A 17,149-nucleotide genomic window follows, 5' to 3' on the forward strand; every position below is an offset into this window, starting at 1 on the left:
AAAAACAAATAAATTTATAATTTAGTACAAATAAATTTGCAATAAATATAAGAAAAAATGTTATACCTCCCCCTTAATTTAATCCTTAATTTCTACTCCTTTGATCACTTAAAAACAATATTAGGAAAAATATGAAAAAAATTAGAAAAATATTGAGAAATTTTTCTAGGTGTTTTAAATAAGGTAATAATAACATTTCTTTTTACCAAAATTATTTTTCAAAGATAGTAATTTTTTACCAATTAATTCTCTGTTTATGCACTAATAATTTAGAATTTATTTTTAAGTTTTGAAAAATATCGTAAAGTTTTTTCATGATTAAACAGCCGAATCAGGATAAAATTGTTCACAACAAACATATTTTTATTTTGAACAGAATAAATATTTTTAAACAGAAATAATCATTTTCAAATTTAAATGATTAAAAATAGAATTTATCATCTACAATCTTGTTAATTTTTTTAAACATTTAAAATATAACATCATTAGTGAAAATCAGGTTTTTCTAAATTAATTTTCAAAAAAAATTATATTTTAAAATTATATTTTTTGATAAAAAAATTATAAAAAAAATAATATAACAGTAAAAAAATCTCAAAAGTTGTTCTGTTAGCAAATAATATCTTCATTTTTCATAAAAAAATATTAAACAAAAAATATGTATCCAAGGTTTATCAAATAATTAATTTTGTTAAAAATGTAAAAATCAAATCCAACTAAATTTAAGCTGGCATATAAAATAAATTTTAATAGGTTAAGCATGATTTAGGAACCAAAAATAAATTCATATATACTAGATTAATTAAATATTTTAATTTCAGGTAACTTTTTAAATTTTGCCCCTATGGATTTTCAAATACCAATTAACCCTTAATAATTTTTAAAATTTGATCATGAATTTTTACATGCAAAATTCTTTTCTAATGCTTCTATCGTATCTTTTAATTTTACATTTTCATTTTGAACTTTGTCAAGATGTTCAAGTGTGAATGCATTAGCTAAGTTAACTTTTAATTCAGTGTTATCCTTTTTTAAATTAAGTTCGTATTGCATAAAGATCTAGATAACCTTTGTATTACATCATAAAGTTATTCAGGAGATAAGAGTTGTACATCATTTATCGTGTCAGACTTGTAATCCGATGCTCCTACTTCATTGATGCTCTCGATGCTCATATCGGACGAGTTTTCATCGTTTTCTTCTTCTTGATGAATTGCTATTAGTGCAAGTCCGACATATGCTTTGACTTCGAATTCTGACATTGTTTTATCCCACGTGATCTTCAAGTTCTTGTGCTTCAATCATCTTAGTCTCTTGTTCTTTTCTTTGCTCTTCAGCTTTGAATAGTTGTCTTTGATGTGTTCTTCTTCTTGACAATTATAACGATGAACTTTCCTTTAACTTCGAAATAGTTTTGTTGCATGTTTAGTATCATTAGAATTTATCAATACATGAACACTTAAAAAATTAATTCATTCACAAATGCATAATATGTTGGATCAAATATTAATAGAAGATCCACCTTAGAATTTTGCCTACAACCTAGTGAGGAAATAGAATACAAAGTAATTATAAAAAAAAAGAAATTATCAAATGATATAAATTAAATCTCTCATAGAAAATGTCACTTTAAAATTACAGACTAAAATTTCCTTAATGTTAAATATTATTAAATTAATTTCACTTACTATAGGCACAATAATAAAATTTAAAAAATTTACTTACTAATTAAAATGTTTTACCTATTTTCTCACAATTTTGCTCTTCAGGACTTCTCACAGCCTCCCTCTTTTTCTGCTCTCCCTCTTATTCTCGCAGTCTCCTTCTCATTTGCTCATTACAATCCTTTATAAAGACTATTTAGCACTACCCTATTCTAAAATTTTCCCTTTAAAACAATCTGAATTTTGTTTGACTGAAAAATTCAAGTCAAACAATCTGAAACGAATAATTAACTAAACGAAAGAATGTACATTCAGAAACCAAGAACGTTATTAGAATTTACAAGAAAAGAAAATTGGAGAAACAAACCACCGTGGATCCATCCTGATCTCATCCGGAGGCTGAGTCGGACAGAGGCCGGTCGCGGTGGACTGGGCGTTGACGGAAAGTCGCAGGCGATGCAGGCTCCCCACGGGTGGCTGACGCCGCCACAGGACCCTGCGCACACTCAGACGATCTCCCCTTCACGTTAGAGACCGAAATCCAGGGAAAAAGTCCCCGGATCAGGCCCTCCGACGCTCAAGTCAGGTCCTTTTTCCCCAGAAAGAACAGAGAGAAGCAGAAGGAAAAATAGTTGTGGAAAAAAGTGACGAGAGAGTGTGTGCGCGTACCTGCGTACGAGGGATTTCTCCCCTTTTATGCGTCCTCCTGCTAGAACCTGCCCTCCTGTCAGAAAACGTTAGACGCCCGACTTTGTCCTCTAGTGCTGGACACCTGTCGCGCTGCTATTTGTTGTGAAAGCATCTTTCTGTTTAGGAAGCTCCGCCTTCGCACTTGGGTTTTGTCCTGTAGTGAGGGACAGCTGGCAGACTACTACTGGCTATGAGGGCATCTTTTCGTTTCAGGAACCTTCGCCTTCGCCCGCATCGTTGGTATGTAATGATTACCCCTGACGGACCGTTGAGATTCCCCGCATCCGCCCTACTTAACTCTCCGATCCATTGTGACCTGCACCGGCCTCGCCTCTTCTGATCGGCTCTAGACTCTATGTGTTACCCGCCAGACGGGCTGACTCTGCTCAGCTCTGCCGATCCCGCCCTGCCTCTGTGCTTTGTACTTCCTGGCCCTTCAGCGTAGACCTGCAGATCGAGTTGATTCTGCTCAGCTCTGCCGATCCCGACCTACTTCTGCGCTTTGTATTTCCCGGCCCTTCCGCGTAGCCCTGCAGATCGGGCTGATTCTGTTCAGCTCTGCCGATCCCAACCTGCTTCTGTCTGGTTCTGCCGATCCCGACCTACTTCCGTGCTTTGTATTTCCCGGCCCTTCCGCGTAGCCCTGCAGATCGGGCTGATTCTGTTCAGCTCTGCCGATCCCAACCTGCTTCCGTGCCTTGTATTTCCCGGCCCTTCCGCGTAGCCCTGCAGATCGGGCTGATTCTGTTCAGCTCTGCCGATCTCAACCTGCTTCTGTCTGGTTCTGCCGATCCCGACCTACTTCCGTGCCTTGTATTTCCTGGCCCTCCACTGCAGGCCTGTGGATCGAGCTGACTCCGCTCAGCTCTGCCGATCCTGACCCATTGGCCTATACTTCCAGTTCCTGGCCTCTGCTTAGCTCTGCTGACCTCGACTTGTATCCTGCGCTTTGTACTTCCTGGTCCTCCACCGCAGGTCTGTAGCTTGGGCTGCTTCTGATCAGCTCTGCCGATTCCGACCCATTGGCCTATACTTCCATTTCCTGGCCTCTGCTTAGCTCTGCTGACCTCGACTTGTATCCTGCGCTTTGTACTTCCTGGCCCTCAACCGCAGGTCTGTAGCTCGGGCTGCTTCTGACCAGCTCTGCCGCTTCCGACCCATTGGCCTATACTTCCAGTTCTTGGCCTCTGCTTAGCTCGGCAGACCTCGACTTGTATCCTGCGCTTTGTACTTCCTGGCCCTCAACCGCAGGTCTGTAGCTCGGGCTGCTTCTGACCAGCTCTGCCGCTTCCGACCCATTGGCCTATACTTCCAGTTCTTGGCCTCTGCTTAGCTCTGCCGACCTCGACTTGCGTCCTGTGCTTTGTACTTCCTGGCCCTCAACCGCAGGCCTGTAGCTCGGGCTGCTTCTGATCAGCTCTGCCGCTTCCGACCCATTGGCCTATACTTCCAGTTCTTGGCCTCTGCTTAGCTCTGCCGACCTCGACTTGCATCCTGCGCTTTGTACTTCCTGGCTCTCAACCGCAGGTCTGTAGCTCGGGCTGCTTCTGATCAGCTCTGCCGCTTCCGACCCATTGGCCTATACTTCCAGTTCTTGGCCTCTGCTTAGCTCTGCCGACCTCGACTTGTATCCTGCGCTTTGTACTTCCTGGTCCTCAACCGCAGGCCTGTGGATCGAGCTGACTCCGCTCAGCTCTGCCGATCCCGTCCTGCCTTCGTCAGCCTGACTTTTTGACCGCCAAGTCACCATGACTATTGACTGCCACTTCCTCTTGACTTTTGACCGCCACATGGCCTTGACTTTTCTCATCCTTTCCTCTTGGGCCCCTCCATTACTAACCGTATCACATCCCATCAGTCGAGAAAGAAGAACTGGCAGAGCCAGATTCCTCAGTCTGATGAACCATGTCCAAGAAGAAGTTGGTCAAAAATTCTTCGTAACAAGGCAACTTGGAGTAGCCGGGGAAGTAATTGATGTCGATGATGAGGTAGTGATTGCGGGCTTTGGCATCCCTAATCATGTCGAAGCTGAAGAGGCCATATCCCGTAGCCTTCCGCAAGCCCATTGCTATCTTCTTAAGAAAGCTCGACGGAGGCAGCTCTGCCCATTCGACCTCCTTAGGGTTGTGCGAGCTTGTGTTGGATGCTCGAGAGAAAGTGACGGAGTGGTGCTGCTCAGGGGCGACGTCCGGGAGGGACTCTCTTCTCACGCATTGCACATAGTTTCCTGCCACATAGACCTTGAAGATGACGCCGACGGGATTGACAAACTCCTGGAGTAGGAGAGGAGGTTTGAACATGAGCATGTCACTGCGTTTGTAGACAGGGGGCATCCCATGGGACTTGGCCCTGCCGTCGGAGAGCAGGGGCTTGTTGATGATGGGGAACCGGAGGTCGGTTATCCGAGAGAAGGCGTCGGCGCTGAAGTCATGGAGCAACGCTTGGTTTGGGACCCCGAAGGTCTCTGTCCCATGAGGGGCATTGAGCTCGGAGACGTGATGGAGCATGGTGATGCGATCGTGATTATGAAGGCGCTCGATGGCGAGGGGATGGTCGACGATGGGGACGCTGGGGTTCTTGGCGGCAAAATCCGCGAGCTAGGCCTTCCATTCGCCGCCGTAGAGCTTGTGGATCACGCAGTCGAAGTGGCCCTGCTCGGCTAGGGGCCGCCAGGGGTCGACGAGGACGAGATAGACGCCGCAATCGCGAGCAGGTCCCACAAGAGAGGGAAGGATGAGGCTCCGCTGCTTCTTGGGCAAGAGCGCGTAGCCCAACACGAACCGAGGATCGGAAGGCTCCGCCGGAGGCAAATTCAAATCGAAAACAAGACCGCGAAGCCCCGCCTCGATCCTCGATCAGAAGCGAAGCAAACTGCACTATCCAGCAAGAATCAACCACCGATCGATCCGACGGAAAACCGCAGATCGAAAAACCCTTGGAAGCACGAAAAAAAAGATTAGGGTTCGTACCTTTTCCGATCGGTTTCCAAACGCAGAAAAGAGGCGGAGACGATCGACAGATATGGCATTCTACTTCCGAAGGTTCCAGCAAACACTCTGGCGTAGAATGCTTGTGCACCGCTAGCCAAGAAGCACAAGATTACGAAAGTAGGAATTTCCAGTAGATCAGCACTGCGACGCGGAGGAGATAGGGCATCAATTTGTTGGCGCTTTTGATCTGAATCTCGAGATCTCCTTCTTGTTCGAGTGTTCCAAAAGTTCTTCAACTTGTTATCGGTGCGACCGGGAAACTAGATCGACAGCTCATCGGAATCACAAAATGCGGAAGAGAATTTGATAAAAAAAAAAACCCCAAAACTGCGAGATCTCTCACAATTTTTGCCATCAGAGACCACTTGTTGCCCAGATTCTTTTGAAGATGGATGAGCAATGCCTCTTCTTCGATCGAAATGGGGCTTTTCTTCAGATCGGATCTGAGATGATCCAGCCAGCGCAATCGGCAACTCTTTCCCGATCGAGACAGGTCCGAGTTCTTCTTGATGAGGTGCCAGTTCCCCTCACCGTGCTCCTTGACGTACTCGCTTAAAATATCATCCTCCTCAGAGCTCCAGCGCCTCATTCTGTTAGACACACAATCTGTTGCCAGAGATTTTAGGGGACTTAGTTGAATTTAAAACTTACACGGAATTTAAATTCAACTTACAGTCGAAATGACCTGAGCAGATAATCTCAGGCTGCTAGCAGGGGCTGGTTTCCGTAACGCAGCAGAGCTGAGCGACAGGGCAGGTCTGCAGAGAGGTAGAGCAGGTCTGCAGAGCAGCAGACCAGAGCGGCAGACCAGGTCTGCAGAGCGGCAGACCAGAGCGGAAGACCAAGGCAGGTCTGCAGAGCAGCAGACCAGAGCGGCAGGGCAGGTCTGCAATGCGGAAGATCAGAGTGGCAGAGCAGGTCTGCAGAACGGCAGGGCAGAGCAGCAGACCAACGCTGCAATGCGAAAGACCAGAGTGGCAGAGCAAGTCTGCAAAGCGACAGACCAGAGCAGCAGAACAGATCTGCAGAGCGGCAGACAAAAGCAGCAGGTCTGCAGAAAGGAAGACCAGGTCTGCAGAGCAGAATGACCAGGTCTGTTTGAGCAGGTCTGCAGGAAGGAAGACCAGGTCTACAGAGCAGAATGACCAGGTCTGTTTGAGCAGGTCTGCAGGAAGGAAGACCAGGTCTACAGAGCAGAATGACCAGGTCTGTTTGAGCAGGTCTGCAGAGTAGAATGACTAGGTCTGTTTCAGCAGGTCTGCAGGAAGGAAGACAGAGAGGCAGAGCAGACCAGATAGTAAGGCCGGGCGAAAATTCCAACTGGGCAAGCTGACCGAGGCCTGCGAGTAGCAGTTTCCTTGAAACAGATTCGCCCACCTCCGGCTGTGCTTCGAGGCTTACAAGAGAGACGTCTATTTCCCAAGATACAACGACCGACCGTGAATCCGACCAAACACTGGTGGTCACGGCGAGCTGAGTGATACCCGAATGCTATCGCGGGCACTCTGCCGAGCAAGAGTTGCACGACAGAGGAGGGGAATGAGGAGGAGAGCTTCTGCTTTCTTCGTTGTGTTATAACCTTTTGCCTGTGGTCACAACCTCCTTATATAGGAGTTCAAGACCAAAGGACAGCTTTAATGATCAATTAATGATCATTACTCAACGCTAGCATTTCACTTGGCCGTTTTGATTCTGCATTAATTTTTTCTTTAATGCATCCGTTACACAAGCAGCAGAAAGATTTATGTGGTAAAATGTTGGTTGTTCCTCTTGGGCAAATTTAGCCCCGACCGGTCCGGCATTCGTGTGCATAGGTCGCGCTCGCACACGAGTCAACTTGGTTCAGTGCAATCCGGGCCCTGGATTTGCACCCCCCTGCGCACCCACGCGTGATAGAGAGCCTCTCCCCATGTATTTGTTCACATCCTCAATGTATGTGAATCAATATAAACCAACAAACTTGCCTTGAAACTTCCAATGTGGGACTAAAGTCTCATTCACAATGGAGCTTCTTCTCTTCCACCTCTTCTCCATTCACACTTATTCAACAATCCCCCACATGAATGGAGATAGGGTATGTGATAACATTCAGTAGTTGAGTCAAGTATAGGATAAGTAGGTTTTACCCTTTGAACCTTCCCTTGTGAAGACATGGTTGCTTACTGGCTAATAGTAGACACGATGTCCTTGAACTATACTGCCGTCTGTGTAAGCAGTAACAAATCTCACCCAAGACTCTCCCTGATACAACTCAGTTCTCATGAGTGTGTTCGTTCTTGGCCATGAACACGCCTGGTTCTGTGAGAAGCTCTAAGAATTGTGCTTCCAATTCTCTTCGAAGCGGCGCCACTTCTTTCTCACATAGGTGATCTCTCAAGAGTTACCATTTACTCTTTTTGGATCATTAAAAGCCCATCGGTTTATCCTGCTCTAGTCACTGTTTCATTGGACTACCCCCCACAGTGTGTCTAGTCAGTGTAGATTAGTTTTCCCTTTGAACCTAGTTCTTGGGATCTCCAGTCAGCATAGGTTGGGTGTCCTCTGCACTGATCATTGACAACGGCATCAAGCTCATTCCTTGTGATGAGCTTGCAACTAACTCTCGATTTAACCCCTTAGTTAGCGGATCCGCTAGGTTATCCTTTGACTTCACATAGTCAACAGTGATAACTCCAGTTGAGAGTAGTTATCTAATGGTATTATGTCTACGACGTATATGTCTAGACTTCCCATTATACAGATGACTCTGTGCCAATCCGATTGCTGATTGACTATCGCAATGTATGCAAATCGCCGACACAGGTTTCGGCCATCGAGGAATATCTTCTAAGAATTGCCGTAGTCATTCAGCCTCTTCACCGCACTTGTCAAGAGCTACAAACTCATATTCCATCGTGGATCTAGTTATTACGGTTTTCTTAGAAGATTTTCAGGAAATGGCTACACCTGCTAGAGTGAAGACATATCCACTCGTAGACTTAGAGTCTTTTATGTCAGATATCCAACTTGCATCGCTGTATCCTTCGATCACAGCAGGATATCTCGTGTAGTGCAGTCCATATTCACGAGTATACTTTAAGTACCTCAGTACTCTTGTTATCCCTTTCCAGTGCTCAACACTGGGATTACTCGTGTATCTACTCAGTTTACTTACTGTGTAGGCCAAGTCTGGTCGTGTACAACTCATCAGGTACATCAGACTTCCAATCACTCGAGAGTACTCTAGTTGAGAGATACTTTCACCTTGATTTTTCGATAGATGTTGATTCGTATTTATCGACGTTTGTGCCAACGCAGTATCACCGTTGGTGAATTTCTCAAGAATTTTGTCCACGTAATGAGACTGACTAAGAACAAGTCCTTCTATTGTTCTAAGAATTTTGATTCCTAGAATCACATCAGCTAGACCCATGTCTTTCATATCAAATCTTGAGCTCAGCATACCTTTTGTGGATTTTATTATCTTATCATTACTCCCAATGATAAGTATGTCATCTACATAGAGGCACAAGATGACATAGTCACTCTCTGTGGCTCTCATGTAGACACACTTATCACATTCATTGATCTTGAATCCACATTTCTTCATGTCATTATCAAATTTCTCATGTCACTGCTTTGGTGCTTGTTTCAAGCCATATAATGACTTCACTAATCTACAGACCTTATTTTTCTGTCCTGGCACAGAAAACCCCTCAGGTTGGTCCATGTAGATTTCTTCTTCTAAATCCCCGTTTAGAAATGCAATTTTTACATCCATTTGATGTATTTCGAGATTCCATAGAGTAGCAATTGCCAACAATACTCTAATGGAAGTTATTCTCGACACCGGAGAGTATGTATCGAAGTAATCAAGGTCTTCTCATTGTCGGTATCCTTTGATTACCAATCTGGCCTTGTATTTATCGATTATGCCATCTGATTTCATTTTCTTCTTGAAGATCCACTTGCAACCTAGTGGTTTACTTTCCGGAGGAAGATCCACGAGTTCCCAAGTGTGATTTTGCAAGATAGATTTTATCTCAGATGCAATTGCCTCTCTCGAGTGAGGTCCATCAGACGAGCTTACTGCTTCTGAGTAACTCCGGGGCTCACTTTCCAGCATGAAAGTGATAAAATATGATCCGTAGGATTTTTCTACCCGAGCTCTTTTACTTCGTCTAAGCTCAACTGGTTCATCACCATCTTCTTCGCCTTGTGTTTCATATGCCAGTTTTAAGGAGCTAGCATCCTCTCGAGTCTTATACGGAAACACATGCTCGAAGAATGAGGCATTTCTCGATTCAATTATCGAGTTCTTGTGTATCTCCGGTATGTGTGACTCATACACACAAAATCGATAAGCACTGCTGTTATGTGCATATCCAATAAATTACGGGTGTCAATTCGGGTGGGTCGGGTCGGGTTGGGTCGGGTTGAGTTTTTTTTTTTTAACCCAACCCGAACCTGACCCGAACCCGAGTTCAACCCAAAACACCTCAACCCGAACCCGAACCCGACCAACCCGATCAACCCGAACCCGACCCATATAACCCGAAAATCCGATTCAAAACGACTTTTTTGGGCTATTTTCCCTATCATTCTTCACTTTTATCTCAATATTCCATCATTATCATACAAACATGATATTAATATACATAAAAACATCTAAATTTTTAAAATAAAATTTGATTTAACCCCAAAAAAACCCCACAAAACCCTATATTTAAGCCAACTCGGGTCAACCCGAACCCGACCCGACTCGACCCAACCCGAAATTTTTTTACTCTCCAACCCTCCAACCCGAACCCGACCCGAACCAGACCGGAACCTGAAAATGCCCAACCCGAACCTGATTTTTTTCGGGTCGACTCGGATTGGGTCGTCGGGTCGGGTTCATTTTTGACACCTCTACAATAAATATGCAATCAACAGTCTTTGGTCCTCTCTTAATATTTTTCGGATTAGGCACCAACACTTTGGCAAGACGCCCCCCACATTCGTAAGTATTTGTAGAACGGTTGTTTTCCATTCCATAACTCATAAGGGCACTTATCTATTTTCTTTCGGGAAACCTTATTTAAAAGGTAATTAGCTATTAACACAGCTTCCCCCACATGGACTCTGGCAATCCAGAGCTCAATAGAAGAGCATTCATCATCTCCTTTAGAGTTCGATTCTTTCGCTCAACAACTCCATTTTGCTGAGGAGTATAAGGAGCTGTTGTTTCATGTCTGATCCCATGTTCAGCACACAACTCAGCAAACGGTGACACATATTCACCGCCTCGGTCACTTCGAACCACCTTAATCTTTCTACTAAGCTGGTTTTCAACCTCATTCTTATAGAGATCAAATTTCTCTATTGCTTCATCCTTACTTTTGAGAAGATACACATAACAGTATTTTGTATTATCATCTACAAAAGTGATGAAGTATTTATTCCCACCACGTGTTGGCGTACCTTTTAGGTTGCACACATCAATGTGAATTAGGTCAAGTGGTTCGTTACTTCTTTCAATATGTTGAAAGGATGACCTTGTCATTTTCGCTTCAACACAAATCTCACACTTGTGTTTTGGGTCAAGGTGGAATGTAGGTATGCTTTGCATATTAATTAATCTACGTAATACATCGTAGTTAACATGTCCTAGTCTACCATGTCACAAACACGAAGACTCAAGCATATAAGTGGAAGAGCTTTCAGTTTTATTTATCTTAGGCCTAATTGCCATTACATTGAGCTTAAATAGCCCATCAGATACATAGCCCCTTCCTACAAACACTCCATTCTTGGACAGTACAACTCTGTCCGACTCAAAGATAATGCGAAAGCCATGCTTGCTTAACAGTGATCTGAATACTAGATTATTTCGAATCTCCGGAACATACAACACATTGTTCAGAGTGAGATCCTTGCTCGAGGTCATCTTCAGCACTACCTTTCCTTGGCCCATGATGTCCGAGGTTGCTGAGTTCCCCATGAACAGCTTGTCTCCAGTGACTTCTTCAAAGTTGTGGAGCAGCTCCTTATTACAACAGACATGTCTGGTGGCTCCAGTATCGATCCACCATTGCCGCGGGTTTGAACCGACCAGATTCAGTTCTAAGACCACAGCGCAGAGGTCTTCCATTTCTAGTCCCTCGTTCAGGTTGGTCTCTTGCTTCTTCTTCGGCTTTCTGCACTCCGAAGATTTCTGACCCACTTTGTCACAGTTGAAGCACTTCCCAGAGAACTTCTTCTTGCTGATGCCTCCTCTGGGTCCCATTTTGGAAGATTTGGGGTTCTTCCATTTCAAGCTTTGACTGTTCTCGACCACATTGGCTTTCATAGTAGCCAGAGAGAACAGTTTTCTCTCTGAACTCTTGTTGTTTTCTTCGATGCGAAATCGAACAATGAGTTCCTCCACATTCATCTCCTTCCGCTTGTGCTTCAGGTAGTTCTTAAAGTCCTTCCAACTGGGAGGCAGCTTCTCAATGATAGTAGCCACCTGGAAGGTTTCACTCAGAACCATCCCTTCTCAGTGGATCTCGTGCAAGATCACCTGAAGCTCCTGAACTTGGCTGATCACTGTCTTGGAGTCAACCATCTTGTAGTCCAGGAATCGGCCCACGATGAACTTCTTTGCCCTTACATCCTCCATCTTGTACTTCTTGTCCAGGGGCTCCCACAACTCCTTAGTCGTTCTCTTCATGCTATACACAGCGTACAGCGAGTCGGCAAGGCAGTTAAGGATGTAGTTTCGGCAAAGGAACTCAGAATGAGTCCATGCCTTCACTGTACTGATGGTTTGCGCATCAGCATCCTCAGCTGGCTTGGGAGGGTCCTCGGTCAAGAACCGAGCCAGATTGAGCGTGGTCAGGTAGAAGAGCATCTTCTACTGCCACCTCTTGAAGTTCAGTCCGCTGAACTTCTCTGGCTTTTCCCCATGACTGTTTGGCACAGTTCCAATCGGGGCGGAGGGGGCCTGCATGTGTTGAGTCTGTTGCACCTCAACATTTTGTTCCGTGGCCATCTCAACAGAAACGATTCTGTTTCAAGATTGTTAGACACACAATTTGTTGTCGGAGATTTTAGGGGACTTAGTTGAATTTAAAACTTACATGGAATTTAAATTCAACTTACAGTCGAAATGACCTGAGCAGATAATCTCAGGCTGCCAGCATGGGCTGGTTTCCGTAACGCAGCAGAGCTGAGCGACAGGGCAGGTCTGCAGAGCGGTAGAGCAGGTCTGCAGAGCGGCAGACCAGAGCGGAAGACCAAGGCAGGTTTGCAGAGCAGCAGATCAGAGCAGCAGGGCAGGTCTACAGAGCGGCAGGGCAGAGCAAGTATGCAGAGCGGCAGACCAGAGCAAGTCTGCAGAGCGGCAGACCAGAGCAGCAGAACAGATCTGCAGAGCGGCAGACCAAAGCAGTATGTCTGCAGAAAGGAAGACCAGGTTTGCAGAGCAGAATGACCAGGTCTATTTGAGCAGGTCTGCAGGAAAGAAGACCAGGTCTGTAGAGCAGAATGACCAGGTCTGTTTGAGCAGGTATGCAGGAATGAAGACCAGGTTTGCAGAGCAGAATGACCAGGTCTGTTTGAGCAGGTTTGCAGGAAGGAAGACCAGGTCTGTAGAGTAGAATGACCAGATCTGTTTGAGCAGGTCTGCAGGAAAGAAGACAGAGAGGCAGAGCAGACCAGATAGTAAGGCCGGGCGAAAATTCCGACCGGGCAAGTTGACCGAGGCCTGCGAGTAGCAGTTTCCTTGAAACAGATTCGCCCACCTCCGGCTGTGCTTCGAGGCTTACAAGAGAGACGTCTGTTTCCCAGGATACAACGGCCGACCGTGAATCCGACCAAGCACTGGTGGTCACGGCGAGCTGAGTGGTACCCGAATGCTATCGCGGGCACTCTGCCGAGCAAGAGTTGCACGACAGAGGAGGGGAATGAGGAGGAGAGCTTCTGCTTTCTTCGCTGTGTTATAACCTTTTGCCTGTGGTCGCAGCCTCCTTATATAGGAGTTCAAGACCAAAGGACAGCTTTAATGATTAATTAATGATCATTACTCAACGCCAACGTTTCACTTGGCTGTTTTGATTCTGCATTAATTTTTTCTTCACTTGGCTGTTTTGATTCTGCATTAATTTTTTCTTTAATGCATCTGTTACATAAGCAGCAAAAAGATTTATGTGGCAAAATGTTGGTTGTTCTGCTTGGGCAAATTTAGCCCCGACCGGTCCGTCATTCGTGTGCGTAGGTCGCGCTCGCGCACGCGCACGAGTCAACTTGGTTCAGTGCAATCCAGGCCCTGGATTTGCACCCCCCCTGTGCACCCACGCGTGAGAGAGAGCCTCTCCCCATGCATTTGTTCACATCCTCAATGTATGTGAATCAATATAAACCAACAAACTTGCCTTGAAACTTCCAATGTGGGACTAAAGTCCCATTCACAATGGAGCTTCTTCTCTTCCACCTCTTCTCCATTCACACTTATTCAACATCTTCTTCATCTTCTCGTCGCTGGATTCCTTAGAAGAACATCGCCAAGAAAGAGTTGCAGAATGCATAATCCAGTGGAGTTTAATCTTGAGATTGATTGATGATTATGGTTCTCTGTCGTCGTTGGATAGAATTTATAGTAGAGCAGAGATACAAATTGGCGCCTGATTCAAAAAATAAATAAAAATGGATTAATTATTTTTGGATAAGAAATGATATGATGCTTAGGTGGCATTTGGTTCTTTCATAGAAATAAAAATGTTAATGAGAATTATATTATTGTGAAATGAGAATGAGTATGAGCATGAATATTATTATTAAAAATTATATTTAGTTAGTTGAATATTTTCTATCGAAATAAATCAAAATTTTCATTTTTATCTTAGAGGAAAATAAGAGAAAAAATTAGATAGGAGAGAAATGTGAAGAAAAATATGATAAGAGAGAAAGTATAATAAGAAAGAATATAATAAAAAAGAATGGAGAGAGGGAAAGTTAGAAAATGAGGAAAGAGAGTTGTAATGAGAGATAGCATGATGAGAGCAGATGAGGAGAGAGAAAATATGATGAGAAAGAAAGTGTGATAAGAGAGAATGAAGAAAGATAAAGTATGATGAGAGAAAATTAGGAGAGGAAGTGTGCAATGGAAGGAGTTGAGAAGAGAGAAAGAATGATGAGAGAGAAAGTATGATGAAAGAGAATGTGTGATAAGAAAAATTAAGAAAAGAGAGTATGATGGGAGAGAAATCATGATGAGAGAGAAAGTGTGATGGGAGAAAATAAAGAGAGAGAAAGTGTGATGGGAGAGAAAATGAGGAGAGAGAGTGTATGATGAAGAGATTGAGAAAGAAAATATGATGAGAGAGAAAGTATGATGAGAGAGCAAGTGTGATGATAGAATGAAAAGAGAAAGTATGATGAGAGAGAACAAGGAGAGAAAAAGTGATATGAAAAAAAAATTGAATAAATATATTAGAAGTATTTTCGTCCAAAACTTAATTCTCATTCTCATTCTATCAAAAACCCAAGGGAGAGGGTGAATTTTATCAATACCTAAGTTTTTATGTTTCATTCTAAAATTTTAATCTCATTCTGATCAATCAAACACAAATATTTGGGAATGAATCCATTGCCTTATTCCCAAATCCCTAAATCAAACGCCACTTAAAAGGGCGTCAAATTTAATAGTTTTAAATTTAAAAATAATTGATTTTAGGCAAGAGATCCCTGCCCGGCGTTCATCGCAGCTGCGTCCTTCCTCCCAATCACTGTTTGTCCTCTTCCTTCGCCTCCCCTGTCGTCGCCACCGCAGCTACCGTCCTACTTTACTCCCACCACCATCATGTCGTCGCTTATTCATAGAGCTCCCAGATGGTCTGCATAGGTGCCAACGATAAGAAGATCAAAATTTAAATTTTCTGCAATTTATCAAAAAGCGTATCCAGGTTTTCGAATTTATCAAAAGGCGTATGCTATTTTGTTATTTACCAAAGGATGCACTTTTTTACAGTACTTTTCCCATTCTACCCTCCTAATTACTTTTTTCTTTTATTTTCTCTGTCATTTTTCTCTCTCTCTTCTCTTTCCTCCTATACATAAAACGTTTCTTCTCTTTCCTCTCCTCTTTTTTCCTCTCTTTTGCACGTCGATTCTTCTAAAAATATTTTAACACCTCATAGAAGTAAAAAATAAATAATAAATAGCATATTTGAACTTCTTGTAACCCCAGAACTCCACAGGAACTAAAATGGGTGCAATCAAATCTCTCTAGGTCCATCAGTGGGTTTTGGTCAAAATCCACTGATGGACCTAGAGAACTCTGATTATATCCATTTCAATTCCTGTGGATTTCTGGGCTTGCAAGGAGTTCAAATATGCTATTCATTATTTATTTTGACTTTTTAGAGGTGTTAAAATGTAATAAGAAAGAATCTATAAAAAATTTCACGTTGGGTCTGATATGGAATGATATCAGGTTCACATGGACAATTTTTGCGATTCTTTCTTATTGCATTTTAACACCTCTAAGAAGTCGAAATAAACAATGGATAACATATTTGAACTCCTTGCAACCCCAGAAATTCACAGAAATTGAAATGGATACAATCGGAGCTCTCTAGCTCCATTAGTATTTTTGGTCGAAAACCTACTTGATGGACCTAGAAAGATCCGATTGTACCCATTTCAGTTCTATGAATTTCTGGGGTTGCAAAGAGTTCAAATATACTATCCATTGTTTATTTCGGCTTCTAAGAAGTGTTAAAATTTAATAAGTAAGAATCATCAAAATTCTCCAGGTTGGGTCTGATATGGAATCATATCAGGCCCAATGTGGGCCTAATATCATTCCATATTAGACCAACATGAACATGATATCATTCTATATCAGGCCCACATTAGGCCTGATATGATTTCATATTAGGTCCAACATAGAGAATTTTGACGATTCTTTCTTATTACATTTTAATACCTCTGAGAAGCCAAAATAAATAATGGATAGCATATTTGAACTTTTTGCAACCCCAAAAATCTATAGGAACTAAAATGGGTGCGATCATATCTCTCTAGGTCTATCAGTTGGTTTTGGTCGAAACCCACTGATGAATCTAGAGAGTTCCGATTACACCCATTTCAGTTCCTGTGAATTTTTGTGATTGCAAGGAATTCAAATATGCTATCCATTGTTTATTTCGGCTTCTCAGATGTGTTAAAATATTTTTAGAAGAATCGACATGCAAAAGAGAGGAAAAAAGAGGAGAGAAAAGAGAAAAACATTATATGCATAGGAGGAAAGAGAAGAGAGAGAAATGACAAAGAAAATAAAAAGAAAAGTAATCAAGAAGGTAGAATGGGGAAAACATGTAAAAAGGTATATTCTTTAGTAAATAACAAAGTAACACATGCCTTTTGATAAATTCAAAAATCTAGATACGTCTTTTGATAAATTACCGTTAAATTTTAAATAGGATAACTATCCTAGAGGTTGTTTTTTAAATATGTAGAGTTATATTTTGAATTAATCCAATATACAAATTAGAGGTTAATTGGGCAAAACACCTAAAAGGATAATTTGATACACAAAACTCTTATCAATATGATGTCCCAGAGAAGCCTGCGGGATATTATTTTACTTGTATCATAAGAAATTATTTTCAAATATGTGACCGCTAAGTTATACAACAATAATTTTATCATTGTTCCTAGACTCTCCCTCTAGGTTTAGGCGAAACACCTTAATTACTAAAAAAAATTCTTTCCAAATAGATTTTATAGGCTTTCGAATGGTGTTTTCTACTCAAATACCATGATAGAAATTTTTTGATGACAAGCCCAAAACAATTGTTA

At 42.7% G+C, this 17,149-nt stretch overlaps 1 pseudogene; it reads right to left on the reverse strand.

The window, feature by feature from the left end:
• Positions 1 to 4,198: 4,198 nt before the first annotated feature.
• On the reverse strand, positions 4,199 to 5,933 carry LOC122048347 (annotated as a pseudogene).
• Between the last annotated feature and the right edge of the window lie 11,216 nt (positions 5,934 to 17,149).

Source organism: Zingiber officinale, chromosome 2B, assembly GCF_018446385.1.
Source record: "Zingiber officinale cultivar Zhangliang chromosome 2B, Zo_v1.1, whole genome shotgun sequence".
Lineage (NCBI taxonomy): Eukaryota > Viridiplantae > Streptophyta > Magnoliopsida > Zingiberales > Zingiberaceae > Zingiber > Zingiber officinale.